This window comes from Sesamum indicum, linkage group LG11, assembly GCF_000512975.1.
Source record: "Sesamum indicum cultivar Zhongzhi No. 13 linkage group LG11, S_indicum_v1.0, whole genome shotgun sequence".
Taxonomy (NCBI): domain Eukaryota; kingdom Viridiplantae; phylum Streptophyta; class Magnoliopsida; order Lamiales; family Pedaliaceae; genus Sesamum; species Sesamum indicum.
Genome location: NC_026155.1, coordinates 4,763,425 through 4,788,852, shown reverse-complemented (window position 1 = coordinate 4,788,852; position 25,428 = coordinate 4,763,425). Strand labels below are relative to the sequence as shown.

General features: G+C 35.7%; 1 pseudogene; it reads right to left on the bottom strand.

The window, feature by feature from the left end:
• LOC105173758 lies at window positions 111–25,147 on the bottom strand (annotated as a pseudogene).

Genomic DNA, 25,428 nt, shown 5'->3' with positions numbered 1-25,428 from the left:
CACAAAAAATCAATCCATGTTCATTCAATCTTAACAAACAACAATGTTGGACCAATCTTTTGTCACATTTTTGGCATCACATTAACAAGCAACATCGACAAGTGTATCATGTAAGCACAACAATAGCTGCACTTTTGTTGTTTTCCAATTAGTGAGAATTCTCAACTCCCCAACAAAAAAGACACTTTCAAGGTTCAAACTGAAAGAAAATGGGAAGACACTCATGATTGTGGATCGGCCCAAATCATTTGCATCACTCTAGACCTCAAAAACTTTCTCAAACTGTGAAGTCCAAACAAGCACCTAGGAAAGAAGATTACATAAGAGTCCCAGAACAAAAGTTCGTTGTTTTCCCATCTTGTACCACCCACACACACATATACATATATTGGCGAGAGAATAAGTGGCAAACAGATGTTTGCAGCGGAACAACGAGATTCTTGTAGATATTAAACTGTAACTGCTTGTATGCAGGGGAAAAATAAAAGAAAATGAAAAACCCTACTGGGCAGGAAACTTAAAAGACAATTCTACTTGTGTTTCCATTGACAATATGCCATCTAAAAAGGTATGGGCTCTCTCCTTGTCCATGATTCTATCTTCAGGAAGTATTTCACAGGGACCATTCCATCGAACCCTCTGTTAAAATTACCCTGTTATCTGATATGTAAAGCTTCATTCCCTCTGAGTACAAGACAAGAAGGTGTGAGAATAGAAAAGCACAGGAGCCCATTTGTTCTCAATAGTAAGAGGTATTCAGATGTAACAATATTGTACCTTCCAAAGACTTTCTTACATAAAGAAAGATTAACACGTTAACATCTCGTCTCATACCTGAAAAATCATGTTTACATATCAACACGAATAATGCACTAATGTGAAGGTCTTCTAATGTAAAAATTGAATTCTCAGATCCATCTCCATATATTCACCTTAACTAACTTTTTATCGTTTTGTTATTCTCACCAAGTCTAGTAACCTGAGCATGTGAGGTTCTCAAGCAACAAATTGCACACGACCACTTTAGCATGTGGTTCTAATATCAGATATCTTACCACTAATGACTTCCCTGTCTGTCGGCAAGCCATAAGAGAAATGTGCATGCAATCTCTTCATGCGCTTGAGACCCGCCTCTAGAATTGATTCCAAGTTCTTCTTGTAGGTTCCATGCACACAAACTGTAGATAACCATGGCGCTCTACACCTCTTCAAGAATGAAACAGGCGAACACAGTGGTAAATCTAACCTGGAACTTCATCAGGTGAGACTATAGGTTTAAGCAAGCTCTCAGTTTCAGCTGTCTGTCAAAGCATTAAGAATGAAGAAAGAGACATTAGGAAAGGTCTGAAACAACCAAATGCCCCAGCCAATAAAACATGAAATTAGCTTTGCATAGAGCTTTGAAGAACGACATATATGTGGAGAACAACTGGTGGATTGTCTGGATAAAATTGCCCTCTGAATGCTAAGAGAAAATACTCAACAAATTTCAGCACAGCATAACCACACAGTTAACATTCTAAAAAGTAAAACAGCAAAGCAACTGATGATGCATTGACTTTGTCAGATATAAAGTAGAAGGTTAAATAAGTGTTATCACAATTGATCCAAGACAACTGCTCAATCTTATGGAAACAACAAGTCGGCTGATTCTGCCTCAAGCTCAGATCTGAATACTGGCATGGAAAGTCTATTTTCATATTTTGGATTCCATCCAACAGCAACATAAATATAGCCAGTACTGATTAGAGTGATGATGCCCCCATTAGCAATGCTAGTTTTAGGGCCCATCATGTCAGAAGCTTTTAAAGATTGATTTTGAGTATTTTCTAGAGATACTCTCAAGAAAACCACCCATAAACTAACACAAAAAATACATTCATTCCCTGCCTCCATTATCCATAATTGAAATTCTCCTAATGTTGTTTCAACTTTTAACTTCTGCTATCAATAAGAATTTTTAATATTTCAGCATCCACCATCCTAACCCAATGCATAAATAAAGATCATTTTTACGACCAGCAAAAGAACGAGAAAAAAAACAGATGAACAGTACAGAACATTTAGAAGATATCAGATGGTCTGCTTTCATATCCTGTTTCCATCTGGATATCTTACAGAAAAATATAGTCATGGTTGCACTTTTTCAAATGATATGTTACCGCTATAGTGTGACCTTGGTTTGCACGTACAAGAAGCTCCCCATTTTCTTCCAATAGGCTAAACCGCTGCTTATTATCCTTTCTAACGGCCTATAAAACAAAAAAAATCACCAAATCATAGCATTGTCAGGCATTAGGTGATGATGTATAAAATAACCGAATACATTGAAGAAAACATGCATAACAACACAATGACAGCAGAATACATGCTATATATCTCAACAAGCTTGAAAGTGTCATACTCCACGGCACGCAACAAAAAAATTTGAGAAAACTTAAAAGGTGATCACTTACAAATAACTCGAAGAAAATCTTAAGATGAAACGTATAACTTGCAAACATGTTAGTGTAAGATCTTTTCACACGAATGGTCAGGCTCAAACTAGCCACCACTGCCTTGGTTTTATGACAGATTGTTGGATGTGGATCGGCCTCCGGCAAGTTTACAATATAACGAATTACTGAGACTTAAAAATATTACAGACCTTTCTAATACAAATTACAAGAAGCCTATAGAATAGAAATAAGCTTACTTGAAATAAATCGGGAAAATGCAGTAATACAAAATAAGGGGTCATTAACAGTTTCAGAATAAATGGCTCAGAGGCCTAATACCCAGGGCCTAGAAAGGCCGAAGGCCACAACCCTGCTCACGGTTGCACAGATCTCACAAAAGCTACAAACGCTTATAACCACAGAGGTTATACTCAAGAATCCACCAAGGATTTGCCACTAAGGCTTTTAAACCAAAGGTTTTCGCCACAGAGGCTTTAGAGATTTAGGGAGGAAGAAGACAGTAGTGTAATCTGTTCGTTAACCATGAGCCAGCAAGAACAAGTCATTTAAAGAGGCTGGCTCTTAATGGCTCATTAACAGCCATTGTCTGGAGAATGAAAGAACACAGAAGACGAAGAACAGGTGAAGGACCCAAATGGTCGTTTGAGAAGGGGAGAAGATGAAGACGGCGGATTAGGGTTAAGAATAGAGGGAGAAAGGATTAAATAAGAGAGCTGTCGGGTCAAACCTTTAAGTGGGCCGGGTAGGTGGATTAATGAGGTTTGGGCCTTAGTGAATCCGGCCATCCAATGATTCAAGGCCCAATCATATTGGTTTGGGCCATTTCATTTTAAATTTTCCACCTTGGTCCCAACCAAGATGGTAGGTCAAGATGCGGTCATTATTGCCTTAGCTTCCATTACCTGCACAAAAGAAAAGTTAAGGAATAACAGTTTATAGATGTAGCATATCAAGACAATTTTTAAAATTTTCAATTGCTAAGCATTTTGTTCCCATATCTGCAGGATTTTCTTCCGACTTTATTTTCGCAAGATTGATTATTCCATTATTTATAACATCCCTAATAAAATGGTACCTTACATCTATATGTTTGGTTCTATAGTGGAAAACTGGGTTTTTACATAGTTGAATACTGGATTGACTATCAGAGAAAACTACAAGTTTATTTTCCAGAAAACCAATTTCAGAAATTAAACCTTTAAGCCATATTACTTCTTTAATTGCTTCAGTAGTTGCTATATACTCAGCTTCAGTAGTAGAAAGAGCTACAACATTTTGTAGGTGGGATTTTCAACTTATGCATGCATTACATAGAGTAAAAATATAAAAAGTAGCTGATTTCCTATTATCTTTGTCATTAGCATAGTTAGAGTCCACAAAACCTTCAAGTTTGACACCATTAGTGTTTTTAGAAAAGGTTATTCCACGGTTTTTAGTCTCATTTAAATATCTAAAGAGGCATTTTACAGCTTCCCAGTGGGGAGTACCTGGATTTGACATATATCTACTTAGACAGCTAGCTGCATATGCTATATCAGGCCTAGTACTTACCATTACATACATGACAGATCCTATAGCATTTGAGTAGGACACATTTTTCATTTTATCCTTTTCAAAATCTGTTTCAGGACACTGTTCTTTACTTAATTGAAAATGTACAGCAAGAGGTACTGAAGATGGTTTGGATATTTCCATGGAAACTTTTCAAGAATGCTTTGAATGTAAGAAGTTTGATTTAAGAAAATAGTTGATTTGGTTCTGTTTCTTTCTATATTCATACCAAGTATTTTCTTAGCATCTCCTAAATTTTTCATTTCAAAATTCTTGTCTAGATTATTTTGTAAGTATTTAATCATACTAAAACTGGGACTAGCTATAAGCATGTCATCCACATATAAAACAAGAAACAAAGGAACATTATTTTCATACTTGAAATATAAGCATGGATCATAGGCACTGTGATAGGATCGTATTTTGTGCTTATTTTATATAATATTTTAGCCTATTTTGTGACCAAATGCTCCTAATTAAATATTATTTTGCAGCATTAGGACAAAAGAAACGAAAAATGAAGAAAAACACCAAAATGGAAATTCAAACAAGACTCAAACTCAATTTTTGGCAAGAGTTTGGAGATGCTTGGACTACCTCTGATGAAGGAGGAGTTTAACTAGAATTATAATTTTATCTCTATAAGTTTTTTAGTTCAACTAGGAATCTACTTCTAATCCTAGTAGAACTAGGTATCTAGCTATTATAAATAGGTGATGTAATTCACTTTCAGAGACAACTTTGGAACTCTTCTATTTCTCTATGTTTTTATAATATTTTTTTATTTTGCTTTTCATGCGTTCTTCCATTAGCATGTCTAGCTAATTCCCTTATTCCGGTTGAAAACTTGGTGAACGTTTAAATCCAACGGGTTGTGAGATCTAATTTGTGCTTTCTACTTTTATTCATACTGGTATTTGTGTTGTTCTCTGTGCTTTTATTACAAATAATCTGATTTATTGTCAAGAATATTTGCCTAGCCAATTGAACTTTCAAATCCGTAATTGTTTGTTTAGTTCGATAACTAGTGGTAACACAACATAATTGATTATGTAGAAATTTTCGATTATGTTGTGGGGAATGCACAATCTAACTTAAATAAATCCTCGTAGGAATTTATTGGTTAGAATTGGGCCTTTCTAGTTCTTAATGCTGTCTGTAAATTAAATGTTGAGGACGTTCCCAAGGTTGTTTACTGATTAGGGATTTAGTCAACGGACGTTCCTTGATTATCCACAAGGTAAGGAAATGTGAGGTTGTTAGGTCGTACCAATTGCCATAACCAATTTATCTATCATGAATAATTGTTATCTTTGCATCTATGATCAACCGTGGAATTAAGCGTGATCCTGTCTTTAACTGGAATACTCTCCTCTTATATTTATCTCTTCTAATTTTATTAGCTTTTTAGTTTTATTCTTCTTCACAATCAAAACTCCCCCTAATTATTTTTATTTTTGAAGGAATTAATTTAAAATCAATCTCTGTGGATTCGACCCTACTCACACATCTACAAAAGTATTCGTAGAAATTATTTTTGGTGGATTCGACACCCATCAAATTTTAGGACAAAAGAATCAACCGACGCTTGTCCTACACTTCACGAAGAATCAACTGAACATGCTGACGCCGTTGGTAGATTTTCTGGGCAACAACAAAGGAGATAAGACCCATTTTCCAATACCTATAACTCCGGATGGAGAGATCACCCAAATTTGAGGTATGGCAATCAACCTCAAAACTTTCAAAGGGTTCCACACCAACAACCACCACCACCACCTCAAGCCAATCCCAATAATGGTATGCCTCTGGAAGATATCGTGAAGACACTCGCCTTGAGCACCCAACAATTCCAACAAGAAACCCGCTCGAGCATACAAAATTTGGAATCCCAAATGAGCCAACTACCTCCTCCGTTAGCCGTTTGGAGTCTCGAGGTAGGTTTCCTTCCCAAACTATTATTAATCCTAAGCAAAATGCAAGTGCTATTGTTTTACGCAGTGGAAAAGAGCTACAGTCCGAAATTAGCATTGAGCATGGAGACGCTCAACAAGGCACAACAGAGGAAGAGCTTGAAAAATCCAAACAAACTAGCAATGACATTTCTAAGGCATTGATGACAAAACCACCCTTCCCGGAAAGGTTTGCTAAGGGTAAAAAAGAAGGAGAAGAGAGGGAAATCTTCGAAACTTTCCGTAAAGTGGAGGTAAACATTCCATTACTTGACGCAATTAAACAAATACCCCGCTATGCCAAATTTCTCAAAGAACTGTGCACCAACAAAGGAAAGTTGAAAGGCAATGAAAGGGTAAGTATGGGGGAGAATGTGTCCGCAATTCTCCAACAAAAACTACCCCCCAAATGTGCAAAGGCCCTGATATGTTTTCTATCCCTTGTAAAATTGGTTTAATAGGTATTAAGAGAGCCATGTGTGATTTGGGTGCTTCTATAAATGTCATGCCTCTTACTATCTTTAAATCTTTGAATTTTGGTCCATTAAAAGAAACGGGTGTTGTGATTCAACTTGCTGATCGTTCTATTATTTATCCTGAAGGAGTCCTTGAAGATGTTTTAGTAGAAGTTAATGAATTGGTTTTTCCTACTGATTTCTTTGTGATAGATATGAGGGAAGATAACTCCCCCAATTCTACATCTATTTTGTTAGGAAGGCCATTTCTTAAAACCGCTAGAACAAAAATTGATGTCCACAATGGTACTCTCACTATGGAATTTGATGGTGAAATTATAAGATTTAATATATATGAATCCATGCGATATCCTAGTGATGTACCTACTGCTTTCTTTTTGGATGCACTTGACCCTGTTGTGTAGGAATTGACAAATTATGATATTGAAGACCACGCAAAGTTAGTGCTAGAAAGGAGCCTCACACCCACACAAGTGCAACTTTTGGAGGACTTTATAGCACTCGATCCAAATATAGGAGAAAGCGTCTTCGAATTTGAAGCCCTTCCACCTTTACCCTCCAATCTTGCTTTCATTGAGTTGCCACAATCTCATACTAAACTTGTCCCTTCTATCTGCCTTCTTAGGAGAAAACGACACTCTACCGGTGATCATCTCTAGCAAGCTTTCCTCCTTAGAAGAGGAGAAGTTAATCCGTGTGCTTCGAGAGTTCCGAGACGCCATTGGTTGGACCATAGCCGACATCAAGGGGCTAAGCCCTTCTACGTGCATGCATAGGATTCTATTTGAAGAAGGAGCCAAACCATCACGAGAGGCACAACGTCGATTGAACCCGCCTATGATGGAAGTGGTAAAGAAAGAAATCTTAAAACTTCTTGATGCAGGTATAATCTTTCCTATTTCTGACAGTGAATGGGTAAGTCCTACTCAAGTTGTGCCTAAGAAAACGGGTATCACTGTGGTTGAAAATTCTTTTGGAAATTTGGTACCCACTCGTGTTCAAAATGGTTGGCGTGTATGTATGGATTATAGAAAACTCAATGCATCCACTAGAAAGGATCATTTTCCACTTCCTTTTATTGATCAAATGTTAGAAAGGTTAGCTGGGCGTTCTCATTATTGTTATCTTGATGGCTACTCAGGTTTTCATCAAATACCCGTGGCACCAGCCGACCAAGACAAAACAACCTTCACGTGCCCCTTCGGCACATTTGCCTATCGACGAATGCCCTTCGGTTTATGCAATGCACCCGCCACATTCCAAAGATGTATGGTAAGCATTTTTTCTGACTATGTGGAACAATTCATAGAGGTATTCATGGATGATTTTACTGTTTATGGAAATTCTTTCAATTACTGTTTGGGAAAATTGGCTAAAGTTCTTGAAAGATGCATAGAGAAGAACCTTGTGCTTAATTATGAAAAATGTCATTTTATGGTTGATCAAGGTTTGATTTTGGGGCATATCATATCTTCTAAAGGAATAGAAGTTGATCTAGCTAAAATTGATGTCATAAAATCCCTACCTTACCCCGCTAGTGTGCGGGAGATTCCCTCTTTTCTTGGTCATGCAGGATTTTATAAACGGTTCATTAAGGATTTCTCCAAGATAACTCAACCCCTGTGCAAGTTGTTGCAAAAGGATGAGACTTTCGTGTTTGATGAAGCATGCAAACTGGCATTCGACAAGTTGAAAGATTCTTTGACCTCCGCACCAATAATTCAACCTCCAAATTGGAAACTACCATTTGAGGTCATGTGTGATGCAAGCAACCATGCTATTGGCGCCGTTCTAGGCCAACGAGTTGGGAAGGACCCTCATGTCATCTACTACGCTTCAAGGATGTTAGACAACTCAAAGCAATTATACCACCACGGAAAAAGAACTATTAGCTGTTGTCTTTGCTTTAGAAAAGTTTCGTTCTTATTTGCTTGGTACTAAAGTGATTGTTTATTCTGATCATGCAGCACTTAGGTACCTCTTGTCAAAAAAAGACGCAAAGCCAAGGCTCATACGGTGGATACTCTTACTACAAGAGTTTGACTTAACCATTAAGGACAAAAAGGGGGCGGAAAATCTCGTTGCCGACCATCTCAGTCGATTAATAATCGACGAACATTCACCCCCTTTAAAAGATGAATTCCAGGATGAACAACTCCTCGCCACACAAGGAATAATCCCATAGTACGCTGATCTAGTAAATTTCCTTGCTACTAATGCTTTGCCTAATGATTTGTCTAGAGCAAAAAGAGAAAAAATTAGAAGTGATGCAAAGTACTATGTGTGGGATGATCCATATTTGTGGAAGTATTGCTCAGATCAAATCATAAGGAGGTGCGTACCCGAATCCGAAATTACATCTAGTCTTGAATTCTGTCACTCTCATGCTTGTGGGGGGCATTTTGGGCCTAAACGAACAGCACTGAAAGTGTTAGAATGTGGTTTATTTTGGCCAAATTTGTTTAAAGATTCTTATCTATTTTGCAAATCTTGTAAGAATTGCCAAATGATGGGAAATCTCGGTCCCCGTGATCAAATGCTCCTAACCTCCATACTTGTGTGTGAAATTTTTGATGTATGGGGAATTGATTTCATGGGACCATTTCCCTCATCCTTCGGTAAATCTTACATCATTCTTGGGGTAGATTATGTATCTAAGTGGAATGAAGCAAAAGCCACACGTACGGATGATGCTAAAACTGTCATAGATTTTGTGAAGACTAACATCTTTTCTCGGTATGGGATGCCTAGAGCCATCATTAGTGATCGAGGGACTTACTTTTGCAATAAGATGGTAAGTGCTTTGTTCAAAAAGTACAATGTAACTCATCGAGTCTCCACTGCCTACCACCCGCAAACAAATGGTCAAGCCGAAGTCTCCAATCGTGAGATCAAGTCCATACTTGAAAAGACGGTCAATCCCAATCGCAAGGATTGGAGCGTTCGCTTGGATGATGCGTTATGGGCTTACCGCACTGCATACAAAACTCCAATAGGTATGTCCCCGTACCGTTTAGTTTTTGGTAAACCTTGTCATCTTCCTGTTGAATTTGAACATAGGGCTTTTTGGGCAATCAAACAACTCAACATGACGATGGATGAGACGGGGTGTCAAAGAAAATTACAACTCCAAGAGCTTGAGGAAATTCGAAATGATGCTTACGAGAACTCAAGGATATATAAAGACAAGACTAAAATTTTCCATGATCAAGCCATCTCAAGAAAAGTCTTTGTTGTTGGGCAAAAAGTGCTGCTTTTTCATTCCAAACTTAAACTTTTTCCAGGTAAGCTGCGTTCTCGTTGGATTGGACCTTTTGTTGTGACTCATACTTTTCCTCATGGTGCAGTTGAAATCAAAAGTCCAACCACTCAAAAAGTGTTCAAGGTGAACGGGCATAGGCTTAAACCGTTCTACGAAGGTTTTCAATCAACCTTAGTAGACACAATACAACTCATGGAACCCACCATCACCTAGAAACACCATCCCGTCTAGCCAAAGACGTTAAAGAAAGGTGCTTCTTGGGAGGCAACCCATGTCCTTTTTTCTTTTTCTCAGTTATTTATTTCTCTCTCATCTATCCTCTTGTGAATGTTGTGATACCACTAAAATCGAATTTACACGTCAAAAGGTATGAGCATCCACAAGGGACTCTCCTTCTCATTCAAGGTCTCACAATTCTCGAGCTCCCCCAGTTCCACTACCTACCCCCGAATCACTAAGGGACGCTCTCTTTCTCCCTTTCTCTTATTTTATCATCCTAGATATGCATGCTTACCACATTGGGGACAATGTGGAATTAAGTGGGGGGAGGGTGTTTTGATTGCTTTGATAGAAAATGAGTCTTGGTGGATTAATTATTTTGATTGATGCTTGCTACCCCTTCCATAATTGTTGAAGCAAATATCACTTTATCTTGTCCTCACACTAGCTTTATGATCAAAGACTTAGGCTAATCAAGTAATAATTTGGTAATGTGTGATAAGAATGTGCATCTAATGACTCCTGACAACTTACGATTAAGAACTTATTTTTGCAAATGGTGATTTGATTTAAAAATTGAATGTGGAAAATTGGTGGACATAACCTACCTAGAGAGGAATTTTGAGCCTATACACTCATAAAAATCTACAATTTTTCTTTTCTCGAGAGATAATGCTTCATGATTTTGTCTTCCTAGAACCTCCTTTGAACCATATCGAGGCCACATCTTTATGCATACACTTGAAAATGATAAAGGTGCTAGGATAAAAACCCCTTTAGCTTAAAAAGACCACCTACATACAAATCCCCTTAGTAAGCCCATTTGAGCCTTATAAGCCTTAATTCCTTGTTATGCAACCCCTGGTGGACATAACCTACCTAGAGAGGAATTTTGAGCCTATACACTCATAAAAATCTACAATTTTTCTTTTCTCGAGAGATAATGCTTCATGATTTTGTCTTCCTAGAACCTCCTTTGAACCATATCGAGGCCACATCTTTATGCATACACTTGAAAATGATAAAGGTGCTAGGATAAAAACCCCTTTAGCTTAAAAAGACCACCTACATACAAATCCCCTTAGTAAGCCCATTTGAGCCTTATAAGCCTTAATTCCTTGTTATACAACCCCAAGTATAAACAAACTCTACCGTCTTTTTATTATCCTTATTTGGCCCTTCCAAGGACTAGTAGAGCGTCAAGGAAACAAAGATGTATTCTAAGTATATGTTTTGACATTAAGTGGGGGGATATTTCAATTATTGTAAAGGACATTTATGAGCTAACATGTCACATGAAAATCTTGTTCTATGCCTTAAAAAAAAAAAAAGAGAAAGAGAAAATGCCTTACAAAAAAAAAAGAGAAAAAGAAAAAAAAGGGAAGGCAAGAAAAAAAAAAGAAGAAAAAAATATATTTTCTCTCTTTGAAAGAAAGGCATAGTTCAAGTCGAGGAAAGTGGGACATGAAAGAGCATGAGATAGATTAATTTAGAAAAGCTTGGATTCCTACATCTATTACTTGGTGCTCTAATTTAGTTCCTTGGATCTTCACCTCAATATTTTCCTAATTCTTCCTACCCCTAAAACAAAGCCCCATTACAACCAAAATATAAGACCTGTTGATTCAAGTGTGTGCATATTTATAGGTGGTGGAGATTTTTGGTGTATAATCAAGCCTATGGTGAAGCATTTTCATAGCAAGCATTTGAGCGAAACACTCAACAACCAAAAATACTCGAGAGATTGGGAGATATGAGAGCATAGCCCACTTGTTTCCCATGTTTAGTTTTTTATGAAAATCATCTTGTGAAAATTTGTTTGAAGCTTGCTGAGTTGTCTTTTATCATATGAAGTACTATTTTTTGAACACTTAACTAGATTCTTGCTTGTTACTTTCGTCTGCGATCCATAAAGTTTGGAATGAACTTCTTCAACTATTTTATCTCTATCTCTTTGCATCGAGGATGAGCAAAGGGTTAAGTGGGGGGAAATTTGATAGGATCGCATTTTGTGCTTATTTTATATAATATTTTAGCCAATTTTGTGACCAAATGCTCCAAATTAAATATTATTTTGCAGCATTAGGACAAAAGAAATGAAAAATGAAGAAAAGCACCAAAATGAAAATTCAAACAAGACTCAAACTCAATTTTTGGCAAGAGTTTGGAGCTGCTTGGACTACCTCTGATGAAGGAAGAGTTTAACTAGAATTATAATTTTATCTCTATAAGTGTTTTAGTTCAACTAGGAATCTACTTCTAATCCTAGTAGAACGAGGTATCTAGCTATTATAAATAGGTGATGTAATTCACTTTCAGAGACAACTTTGGAACTCTTCTATTTCTCTACGTTTTTATAATATTTTCTTATTTTGCTTTTCATGCGCTCTTCTATTAGCATGTCTAGCTAATTCCCTTATTCCGGTTGAAGACTTGGTGAACGCTTAAATCCAACGGGTTGTGAGATCTAATTTGTGCTTTCTACTTTTATTCATATTGGTATTTGTGTTGTTCTCTGTGCTTTTATTACAAATAATCTGATTTATTGTCAAGAATATTTGCCTAGCCAATTGAACTTTCAAATCCGTAATTGTTTGTTTAGTTCGGTAACTAGTGGTAACACAATATAATTGATTATGTAAAATTTTCGATTATGTTGTGGGGAATGCACAATCTAACTTAAATAAATCCTTGTAGGAATTTATTGGTTAGAATTGGGCCTTTCTAGTTCTTAATGCTGTCGGTAAATTAAATGTTGAGTACGTTCCCAAGGTTGTTTACTGATTAGGGATTTAGTCAATGGACGTTCCTTGATTATCCACAAGGTAAGGAAATGTGAGGTTGTTAGGTCGTACCAATTGCCATAACCAATTTATCTATCATGAATAATTGTTATCTTTGCATCTATGATCAACCGTGGAATTAAGTGTGATCCTATCTTTAACTGGAATACTCTTCTCTTATATTTATCTCTTCTAATTTTATTAGCTTTTTAGTTTTATTCTTCTTCACAATCAAAACTCCCCCTAATTATTTTTGTTTTTGATGGAATTAATTTAAAATCAATCTCTGTGCATTCGACCCTACTCACACATCTACAAAAGTATTCGTAGGAATTATTTTTGGGGGATTCGACACCCATCAAATTTTAGGACAAAAGAATTGCAAAATGAAGAAAAGCACCAAAATGGAAATTCAAACAAGATTCAAACTCAATTTTTGGCAAGAGTTTGGAGCTGCTTGGACTACCTCTGATGAAGAAAGAGTTTAACTAGGATTATAATTTTATCTCTATAAGTCTTTTAGTTCAACTAGGAATCTACTTCTAATCCTAGTAGAACTAGGTATCTAGCTATTATAAATAGGTGATGTCATTCACTTTAAGAGACAACTTTTGAACTCTTCTATTTCTCTACGCTTTTATAATATTTTTCTATTTTGCTTTTCATGCGTTCTTCCATTAGCATGTCTAGCTAGTCTTCTCATTCCGGTTGAAGACTTGGTGAACGCTTAAATCCAACGAGTAGTGAGATCTAATTTATGCTTTCTACTTTTATTCATATTGGTATTTGTGTTGTTCTCTGTGCTTTTATTACAAATAATCTGATTTATTGTCAAGAATATTTGCCTAGCCAATTGAACTTACAAATCCGTAATTGTTTGTTTAGTTCAATAACTAGTGGTAACATGGCATAATTAATTATGTAGAAGTTTTCGATTATGCTGTGGGGAATGCACAATCTAACTTAAATAAATCTTCGTAGGAATTTATTGGTTAGAATTGGGCCTTTCTAATTCTTAATGTTGTTGATAAATTAAATCTTGAGGATGTTCCCAAGGTTGTTTATTGATTAGGGATTTAGTCAATGGACGTTCCTCGGCTATCCACAAGGTAAGGAAATGTGAGGTTGTTAGGTCTTATCATTGACCATAACCAATTTATCTATCATGAATAATTGTTATCTTTGCATCTATGATCAACCGTGGAATTAAGCGTGATCCTGTCTTTAATTGGAATACTCTTCTCTTATATTTATCTTTTCTAATTTTACTAGCTTTTTAGTTTTATTCTCTTCACAATCAAAGCTCCCCCTAATTATTTTCGTTTTTGAAGGAATTAATTTAAAACCAATCTCTGTGGATTCGACCCTACTCACGCATCTACAAAAGTGTTCGTAGGAATTATTTTTGGTGGATTCGACACCCATCAAATTTGGCGCCGTTGCCGGGGATTGGTGTCTTTAAATTAATTTCTTTTTCGTGTTACTTGGTTTTATGTCACGTTCTTCTCATACAGGTGAACTTGAATTTAATCCAGAGATCGAGAAAACCGCTTGTAGACTTCGAAAAGAAACCAAGCAACATAAGGAAGAGGCTTCTACTTCTTCCAAACCAGCAACAAATTCTGAGTTAGACGTGTCCACGTCTAACGACTCTAAAGACGAAGTCATGGCCCATAATCCCAAACGAACGATCAAAGAGATGACTTCGCTTGACTTAAGTCAACAACCACTCTACATTGAATATCCTAATTTAAATGTTGATTTTGAACTTAAATCCGGTCTCATCCACTTACTTCCCATTTTTCATGGCCTTGTAGGTGAAGACCCACACAAACACCTCAAGGAATTCCATGTGGTGTGTTCCGGCATGAGATCTCAGGGAGTCACCGAAGAACAAGTCAAGCTAAGAGCCTTTCCATTCTCATTGGGAGATAAAGCAAAAGATTGGCTCTACTCTTTACATTCGGGATCTATTATTAATTGGAACGAGCTCAAGAAACTATTTCTTGAGAACTACTTCCCCGCTTCAAGGACTACAAACATCCGGAAGGAAATAAGTGGAATACGCCAATTCTCCGGTGAAAGTTTCTATGAATATTGGGGGAGATTCAAGCAATTAGTGGAGAGTTGCCCTCATCACCAAATTCCCGACCATCTTCTAATTCAATATTTTTATGAAGGGTTGTCCGAGGCAAACAGAAGCTTGGTGGATGCAGCTAGTGAAGATGCTTTGTATGATAAAACTCCTATCGAAGCACGCAAACTAATCACAACCATGGCGGCTAATAATCAACAATTCGGTAGTAGAAACGACAACCCCCCACGAAGGGTGAACGAGGTAAGTACTTCTATTGATGAACGTTTAGATAAACTTACTTCTCTTGTTGAAATGTTTATAGGGGGAGGCATTCAACAAGTCAAGACCTATGGGATATGTACATCTTCGGGACATTGCACCAACGCTTGTCCTACACTTCACGATGATTCAACCGAACATGCTGACGCCATCGGTGGATTTTTTGAGCAACAACAAAGGAGATATGATCCATTTTCCAATACCTATAATCCCGGATGGAGAGATAACCCAAATTTGAGGTATGACAATCAACCTCAAAACTTTCAAAGATTTCCACACCAACCACCACCACCACCTCAAACCAATCCCAATAGTGGTACGCCTTTGGAGGATATCGTGAAGACACTCGCCTTGAGTACCCAACAATTCGAACAAGAAACTCGCTTGAGCATACAAAATTTAGAATCCCAAATGAGCCAACTGGCCTCCTCCGTTAGCCGTTTGGAGTCTCAAGGTAAGTTTTCCTCCCAAACTATTATTAATCCTAAACAAAATGTTAGTGCTATTACCTTGTGCAGTGAAAAAGAGTTACAACTCGAAAATAGCACTAGGCGTGGGCACGCACAGCAGCGCAAAACAGAGGATGCATTCGAAATTCCTCCAAAAGAAATTGAAAAACCCAACCAAGTCAGCGAGGACAATTCCAAGGTGTTCATGTCCAAACCCCCCTTCCTAGAGAGATTCGCCAAGTCCAAAGAGGAGGAAGAGGAAAAGGAGATTCTTGAAACTTTACTCAAAGTTGAGGTAAATATTCCCCTAATTAATGCAATTAAACAAGTACCTCGCTATGCAAAATTTCTCAAGGAATTGTGCACTAACAAATTCAAATTGAGAGATAATGAAAGGGTAAGTATGGGAGAAAATGTATCTGCCATTTTTCAAAGAAAACTACCTCCTAAATGCAATGATCCAGGTACGTTTTCTATCCCTTGGAAAATTGTAAAGATTGGAATAGAAAAAGCAATGTGTGATTTGGGTGCTTCAATCAATATTATGCCTCTTACCATTTATGAATCTTTAAATGTTGGCCCATTGAAAAAAACGGGGGATATTTTTCAACTTGCCGATCATTCCGTAGTTTACCCCGAAGGAGTTCTTGAGGATGTACTTGTGCAAGTTAATGAATTGGTTTTTCCTGCTGGTTTTTATGTGCTTGATATAAGGGGGGTATTTCTCCCAATTCTACATCCATCTTGCTAGGAAGACCATTCCTTAAAACCTCAAACACCAAAATTGATGTTGATGCCGGAATTCTCTCTATGGAATTTGATAATGAGGTTATGAGTTTTAAAATTGGTGGTGTCATGAAATATTCTAATGATGTGCATTCTATTTTTCTCACTGATTTTATTGACCCTTTGGTGCAAAAAGATGCTATGTTCGATGGTGGAGGAGCATTTCAGACAACAATTACCGAAAGTCTCACCTCGAATCCAAAAACTTACAAGAATAAAGTCTTTCATGACAAAATAAGTTCGAGAAAGAAGTCATACATGGACCGCCAAGTTCTCCTAAATCCACACCATCACCGGGTGCATTACATAGAAGAAGTGGATTTGGAGTGTCTAACTCATTTGAGTTGAGGCACAACAACGTCTAGCCAAAGACGTTAAAGAAAGGCGCTTCTTGGGAGGCAACCCATGTCCTTTTATTTTTCTCAAGTGTTTATTTCTCTTTTCTTGTGAATATTGTTATATCACTAAAATCGATTTTCGCAGGTAAAAAGGTATGAACATCCACAAGGAACTCTTCCTCTCATCCAAGATCTCACAATTCCCGAGCTCCTGCAGTTAACCCCGAATCACTAAGGGACGTTCTCTTTCTCCCTTTCTCTTATTTTATCGTCCTAGATATACATGCTTACCACATTGAGGACAATGTGGAATTAAGTGGGGGGAGGGTGTTTTGATTGCTTTGATAGAAAATGAGTCTTGGTGGATTAATCGTTTTAATTGATGCTTGCTACCCCTTCCATATTTGTTGAAGCAAATATTATTTTATCTTGTCCTCACACTAGCTTTATGATCAAAGACTTAGGCTAATCAAGTAATAATTTGGTAATGTGTGATAAGGATGTGCATCTAATGACTTCTGACAACTTACGGTTAAGAACTTATTTTTGCAAATGGTGATTTGATTTGAAAATTGAATGTGAAAAATTGGTGGACATAACCTACCTAGAGAGGAATTTTGAGCCTATACACTCATCAAAATCTACAGTTTTTCTTTTCTTGAGAGATAATGCTTCATGATTTTCTCTTCCTAGAACTTGCTTTGAACCATATTGAGGCCACATCTTTATGCATACACTTGAAAATGATAAAGGCACTAGGATAAAAAACCCCTTAGCTTAAAAAGACCACCTACATACAAATCCCCTTAGTATCCCATTTGAGCCTTATAAGCCTTAATTCCTTGTTATGCAACCCCAAGTATAAACAAACTCTACCGTCTTTTTATTATCCTTGTTTGACCCTTCCAAGGACTAGTAGAACATTAAGGAAACAAAGATGTATTTTAAGTATATGTTTTGACATTAAGTGGAGGATATCTCAATTATTGTAAAGGACGTTTATGAGCTAACATGTCACGTGACAATCTTGTTCTATGCCTTAATAGACAAAGAAAGAGAAAAAAAGAAAAAAGAAAAAAAAATACTTTAAAAAAAAAGAGAGAAACAAAAAAATCAAGGAAGGCATGAAAAAAAAAGAAAAAGAAAATTCTCTCTTTGAAAGAAAGGCATAGTTCAAGTCGAGGAAAGTGGGACATGAAAGAGCATGAGATAAATCAATTTTGAAAAGCTTGGATTCCTACATCTATTACTTGGTGCTCTAACTTAGTTCCTTGAATTTTCAACTCATTTTTTCTTATTCTTCCTACCCCCAAACCAAAGCCCCATTATAACAAAAATATAAGACCTCTTGATTCAAGTGTGTGCATATTTATAAGTGGTGTATAATCAAGCCTATGGTGAAGCATTTTCATAGCAAGCATTTGAGCGAAACACTCAACAACCAAAAATATTCGAGAGATTGGGAGATATGAGAGCATAGTCCACTTGTTTCCCATGTTTAATTTTTGATGAAAATCATCTTGTGAAAATTTGTTTGAAGCTTGCTGAGTTGTCTTTTATCATATGATGTATCATTCTTTGAACACTTAACTAGATTCTTGCTTGTTACTTTCGTCTGCGATCCATAAAGTTTGGAATGAACTTTTTCAACTATTTTATCTCTATCTCTTTGCATCGAGGACGAGCAAAGGGTTAAGTGGGGGGATATTTGATAGGATCGTATTTTGTGCTTATTTTATATAATATTTTAGCCTATTTTGTGATCAAATGCTCCTAATTAAATATTATTTTGCAGTATTAGGACAAAAGAATTGGAAAATGAATAAAAGCACCAAAATGGAAATTCAAACAAGACTCAAACTCAATTTTTGACAAGAGACTAGTAGAGCGTCAAGAAAACAAAGATGTATTCTAAGTATATGTTTTGACATTAAATGGGGGGATATCTCAATTATTGTAAAGGACGTTTATGAGCTAACATGTTACATGACAATCTTGTTCTATGCCTTAATAGACAAAGAAAGAGAGAGAGAAAAAAAATATATACTTTCAAAAAAAAAAAGAGAAAAAAAAAGAAGAAAAAATCAAGAAAAAAAAAGGAAGAAGAAAAAGAAAATTCTCTCTTTGAAAGAAAGGCATAGTTCAAGTCGAGGAAAGTGGGACATGAAAGAGCATGAGATAGATTAATTTTGAAAAGCTTGGATTCCTACATCTATTACTTGGTGCTCTAATTTAGTTCCTTGGATCTTCACCTCAATTTTTTCCTAATTCTTCCTTCCCCTAAACCAAAGCCCCATTACAACCAAAATATAAGACCTCTTGATTCAAGTGTGTGCATATTTATAGGTGGTGGAGATTTTTGGTGTATAATCAAGCCTATGGTGAAGCATTTTCATAGCAAGCATTTGAGCGAAACACTCAACAACCAAAAATACTCGAGAGATTGGGAGATATGAGAGCATAGCCCACTTGTTTCCCATGTTTAGTGTTTTATGAAAATCATCTTGTGAAAATTTGTTTGAAGCTTGCTGAGTTGTCTTTTATCATATGATGTACTATTTTTTGAACACTTAACTAGATTTTTGCTTGTTACTTTCGTCTGCGATCCATAAAGTTTGGAATGAACTTCTTCAACTATTTTATCTCTATCTCTTTGCATCGAGGACGAGCAAAGGGTTAAGTGGGGGGATATTTGATAGGATCGCATTTTGTGCTTATTTTATATAATATTTTAGCCAATTTTGTGACCAAATGCTCCAAATTAAATATTATTTTGCAGCATTAGGACAAAAGAAATGAAAAATGAAGAAAAGCACCAAAATGAAAATTCAAACAAGACTCAAACTCAATTTTTGGCAAGAGTTTGGAGCTGCTTGGACTACCTCTGATGAAGGAAGAGTTTAACTATAATTATAATTTTATCTCTATAAGTCTTTTAGTTCAACTAGGAATCTACTTCTAATCCTAGTAGAACTAAGTATCTAGCTATTATAAATAGGTGATGTAATTCACTTTCAGAGACAACTTTGGAACTCTTCTATTTTTCTACGTTTTTATAATATTTTCTTATTTTGCTTTTCATGCATTCTTCCATTAGCATGTCTAGCTAATTCCCTTATTCCGGTTGAAGACTTGGTGAACGCTTAAATCCAACTGATTGTGAGATCTAATTTGTGCTTTCTACTTTTATTCATATTGGTATTTGTGTTGTTCTTTGTGCTTTTATTACAAATAATCTGATTTATTGTCAAGAATATTTGCCTAGCCAATTGAACTTTCAAATCCGTAATTGTTTGTTTAGTTCGATAACTAGTGGTAATACAACATAATTGATTATGTAGAAGTTTTCGATTATGTTGTGGGGAATGCACAATCTAACTTAAATAAATCCTCGTAGGAATTTATTGGTTAGAATTGGGCCTTTCTAGTTCTTAATGCTGTCGGTAAATTAAATCTTGAGGACGTTCCCAAGGTTGTTTACTGATTAGGGATTTAGTAAACGGACGTTCCTTGATTATCCACAAGGTAACGAAAGGTGAGGTTGTTAGGTCGTACCAATTGCCATAACCAATTTATCTATCATGAATAATTATTATCTTTGCATCTATGATCAACCGTGGAATTAAGCGTGATCCTGTCTTTAATTGGAATACTCTTCTCTTATATTTATCTCTTCTAATTTTACTAGCTTTTTAGTTTTATTCTCTTCACAATCAAAACTCCCCTTAATTATTTTCGTTTTTGAAGGAATTAATTTAAACCAATCTCTGTGGAATTATTTTTGGTAGATTCAACACCCATCAAATTTTGGCGCCGTTGTAATCCAAGGAATGCATGAACTGATCAAACTTTTTGTTCCACTGTCCAGGAGATTGGTTTAATCCATATAAATATTTTTTGAGTAAACACACAAGTTTTGGTTTTTTCTTATCAACAAAACCATGAGGCTGAGACATATAAATTTGTTCATCTAAATTTCCATGCAAGAAAGCAGTCTTTACATCCATCTGTTTAATTCTCATTTAAATTGAGCATCTTTAGGCTTTGAAACTAAAACCCATTTACAATCAATTATAGAAGCATCTTTAGGCTTCAAAACTAAAACCTAAGTAATAATTATCTTTTAAAGCTTTTATTTCTTCATTCATAGCAGTTATCCATTTTTTGAAATTTGAACTTTCTATAGCTTCTTTATAAGAGCTAGGTTCTAAATTTTCAGCATTTAGAGCTAAGTGATAGTCTTTAAACCTAGAAGGAATCCTACGTTCCATAGGTTCTCTATCCCTCACTAATTAGTAAGTATTTGGATTTTCATTTTCAAGTTCTTTTTTGTTATTTTCGTCTTGATTTTCTTCTCTATTTACTATTTCTTCCCCTTGTTGGTTATCCTGATTGCTAGGTTCCACCTTATTAAATGTATTTTTAATATTAAAATCTTCAGTATTTTTAGAGGAAGTGTTTAAACATGACATTTCAGATTCATTAAAAATTACATCTCTGCTAACTACAACTTTAAAACCAGGTTGATTCCTGAGCCATAATCAATAAACCTGGATAATCAATAAATACACATTTTTGGGATCTAGGATCAAGTTTATCACCATTATTATGACAAAAAGCAGTACATCCAAAAATGCGCAGAGAAGAAAAATCAACATTAGAATTTGACCAAACTTTTTCAGGAATATTACCAAGTAAAGGCACAGAGGTGATATATTTATCAAATATGATGCAGTTAACAAAGCTTCACCCCAAAATTTTTTTTGGTAAACCAGAACTGATTAAAAGACATCTTACTTTGTTTAACAGAGTCCTATTCATTCTTTCAGCTACCCCATTTTGTTGAGGAGTATATGGTGTGGTTTTGTGTCTTTTAATACTATACTTATTAAATAATTCAGAAAACTGTTTGTTGCAAAACTCCAAACCATTATCAGTTCTTAAAGCTTTAAGCTTATGACCAGTTTGGTTTTCAACCAGATTTTTCCAGTTCTGAAATTTTTCAAAAACATCAGATTTTTGCTTCATAAGAAAAACAAAAACTTTTCTAGAATAATTATCTATTATAGAGAGAAAATACTTATTACCCCATACTTATTCACATTAGCAGGACCCCATACATCTGCATGTACATATTCTAGGATGCTATTTGGGGAAGTGGGAGACGGGTATGAGGAAGTAGGAAAATGCACATTGTGTTGCTTTCCTAATATGCAATTATCACAAAAATTTAAAACAGAGGGTTTTTCATGCAAGAAGCCATTTTTTTGTAATAACTCAAGTCCCCTAAAATGATATGACCCAATCTTTTATGCCAAAGTTCAGATTTATTTTGTGTGAAAACATTTCCAGAAAAAGAGTCATACCTCACAGTACATAAATACAAATTTCTCTTTTTCACAGCTTTCAAAATAGTCATAGGACACTTAGAAATTTTCATAATCCCCTTACCCCATTTCCCCTCTAACCCTTCTTCTTCTAGGACAGAGTATGAAATCAGATCATGGGCAAGATCAGGGACATACCTAACATTCTTAAGGGTAATTTTTTGAACCATTTTCAAAAGTAAGACATGTATCACCATAACCAAGCACATCACATAACTTTTGATTTGCCATTGATACAAAACCTAGTCTTTCAGTTTTAAAATTCATCAAAAAATTTTTATAAGGAATCATATGAAAAGTACATCCAGAGTCCACAAGCCATTCAAATTTATTCAAAGAATTTTCAACAAAATTTACATCAGATACCATATATACTTCATCAGTTGTTTTTTCAGAAACATTAGCAGAGTCATTATTTTGAGAGTTCTTTTTAGGTTTCTTACAATCCTTAATAAAATGACCTCTACCTCCACAATTAAACACCTAAAATCCTTTTTAGTGTTTTTGTCTTCATCTCTTTTATTATTGTTATTATTGTTATATCTAGTCCTAGAAGGACTTCTTCCCCTACTTCTGCTATGACTTTTACTGTATTTTTTGAACTTAGAATTATTATTATTATTACTAGTCTTAGGTCTTCCTCTAACATAATTTACTTCATTAATACTAGAACTAGGAGTATTTGTTTTTAAATCCATTTCTTTTGATTTTAAACCACTAATAACTGTTTCTAAAGTCACATTATCACAACCATATTTTATTGTTGCCTTAACATCACCATAAGACTCAGATATAGCATTTAATAAAACTATAGGAGTATAATCATCTATATTTTTATCTCCATTCAGTTTTATGTCTTGAATTAATTTGGTGAAATCATCAATATTTTCTTCAATATTTTTAGAAAGATCAAGTTTATACCTGAAAAACTTTTCTAAAAGAAATAATTTACTTGGAAGAGATGTCTCAGTATAAAGTTCCTCAAGTTTATTCCAAAGTTCTTTAGCAGTGTTTTGTTTTCCAAGTTTTCTAATTACAGTATCAGATAAATTTAAAATGATAAAACTATATGCATACTCATCATTTTCAAGTCGTTTTTCCTCAGAAACAGTTTCAGAATATTTTCCATCAATTGCTTTAAAGACTTTTTTTGCATTAAAATGCCTTTCATTTTTTGTTGCCAAATAAAAAAATTAGATTTTCCATCAAACGGTTGTAGATTATAACCATACATTTGAGAAAAACAACAAGTTACACAGTAAAAATATCAAGCACAGGGTAATATCAGAAATACACAGAACACAAAGTATCAAACAGATTATGGAGTATAAATGAGTGGTAGTATAGTATCACAGATTTATAATAGTATATTGCAAGGGCCTTGACTGCCTCTCCACTAGAAACCCGACGGCTTCTCGAGCCCGGCCAAGGGAGTTTAACAGTAAGGGATTGGGGATCTGGGACCAAAAAATTTAAAAGTTTCAGAGTTAGAATAATATTACCGTGTGGTGTTTTTCAGGGCCAGAGACTTAACCCCACTCTGATACCACTATTGGATGTGGATCGGTCATCGGCAAGTTTATAATATAAAGAATTACTGAGACTTAAAAATACTAGAGACCTTTCTAATACAAATTACAAGAAGCCTATAGAACAGAAATAAGCTTACAAGAAATAAACCGGGGAAATGCAATAATACAGAATAAGGGGTCATTAACAGTTTCAGAATAAACGGCTCAGAGGCCTAAGACCCAGGGCCTAGAAAGGCCGAAGGCCACAACCCTGCTCACGGTTGCACAGATCTCACCAAAGCCACAAAGGCTTATAATCACAAAGGTTATACTCAAGAATCCACCAAGGATTTTCCAGTAAGGCTTTTGAACCAGAAACCACAAAGGTTTTCGCCACAGAGGCTTTAGAGATTTAGGGAGGAAGAAGACAGTAGTGTAATCTGTTCGTTAACCATGAGCCAGCAAGAACAAGCCATTTAAAGATGCTGGCTCTTAATGGCTCATTAACAACCATTGTCTAGAGAATGAAAGAACACAGAAGACGAAAAATAGGTGAAGGACCCAAAGGGTCATTTGAGAAGGGGAGAAGATGAAGACGGCGGATTAGGGTTAAGAATAGAGGGAGAAAGGATTAAATAAGAGAGCTGCCGGGTCAAACCTTTAAGTGGGCCGGGTAGGTGGATTAGTGAGGTTTGGGCCTTAGTGAATCCGGCCATCCAATGAGCAAGGCCCAATCATATTGGTTTGGGCCATTTCATTTTACACAGATACAACGGATTTACATGATTCTTGTCTCAATCATATGACATGAAGTCTCTAATGTTGGCAGAACTGAAGGAAGACTAGTCTCAACTACTCAATCACAGTAAAGTTCTGAATTTCATACAAATAAAATGGAAAAAAGAGTCATACCTCTCTAACATCCTCTATTGTGTGCGATCTTAGAGGAATATTAGCGAAAGTCTTCAAATTGAGCTTAAGCACATCTTGGACCTTGACATATCCATTTCACTCCTCATTACTAACTTCAACTCAGAAGCCATGTGCCGCAGTATATGTGTCCTTAATGGCTTTGTCAAAAACAGCTAAGTTAAAATTAAATACAAGTATCTTCACTTTAGTTTAATTCAGTTGCATAGACCAATAGCTCAATAACCCATTTTCTGTCTGTTACACCTAAAATTGATGGAATCGATAGAAGCATAATCTGAAACCCAATAAAACTCTCTTAACTTTTGAATATGTAGAAAGACACTCATCTCCTCTCAATCCAAAAACAAGAAAAAGAAAACACCTCATGTTTAAGACCCTTTTTGCAGCGAAAAGACAACCAAGTATTAAACATGGAACAAATATTAAAAATCAACAAAACAAAAAGAACTTATGTTATCTCTTTATTACTACAACAAAAATGGACACAAAACCTACATTGACACTTTTCGTTCCAAGTTTTCAACCAGTCAGCACAGCAGCAAATCAGCAAAAGAACACAACACAAGAATACACAAACCAATCTAATTCAAAACAGTCTCAGCATTTATTTACAATTTATAAATTCCCTTGAGTGAGCTCCAAAATCTTAGAAACCAACCTGACAAAACTCTTCCTTGATCGCCATCACTTCATTTTCATGAAATTTCAACTTTTCTTTTTTTTTTCCCCATTTTCTGAAAGCTTAATTTGGCAATTTTTTATCATTTTCCTTTTTCATTTCAGTGTATCAGAATCTAGTTTGACATGTGTAATCAGCATCCACCGGGGTCTTAAAAGACAACAAAACATTTTCAAAAACTTAAATAGAAAACCAAATGCATTTGTAAACTGCACACGTACTGATCTTGCACGAATTCAGCGATCTCGATATGCGATCCCGTCACAGATTGCTAACTCCTCCAAAAT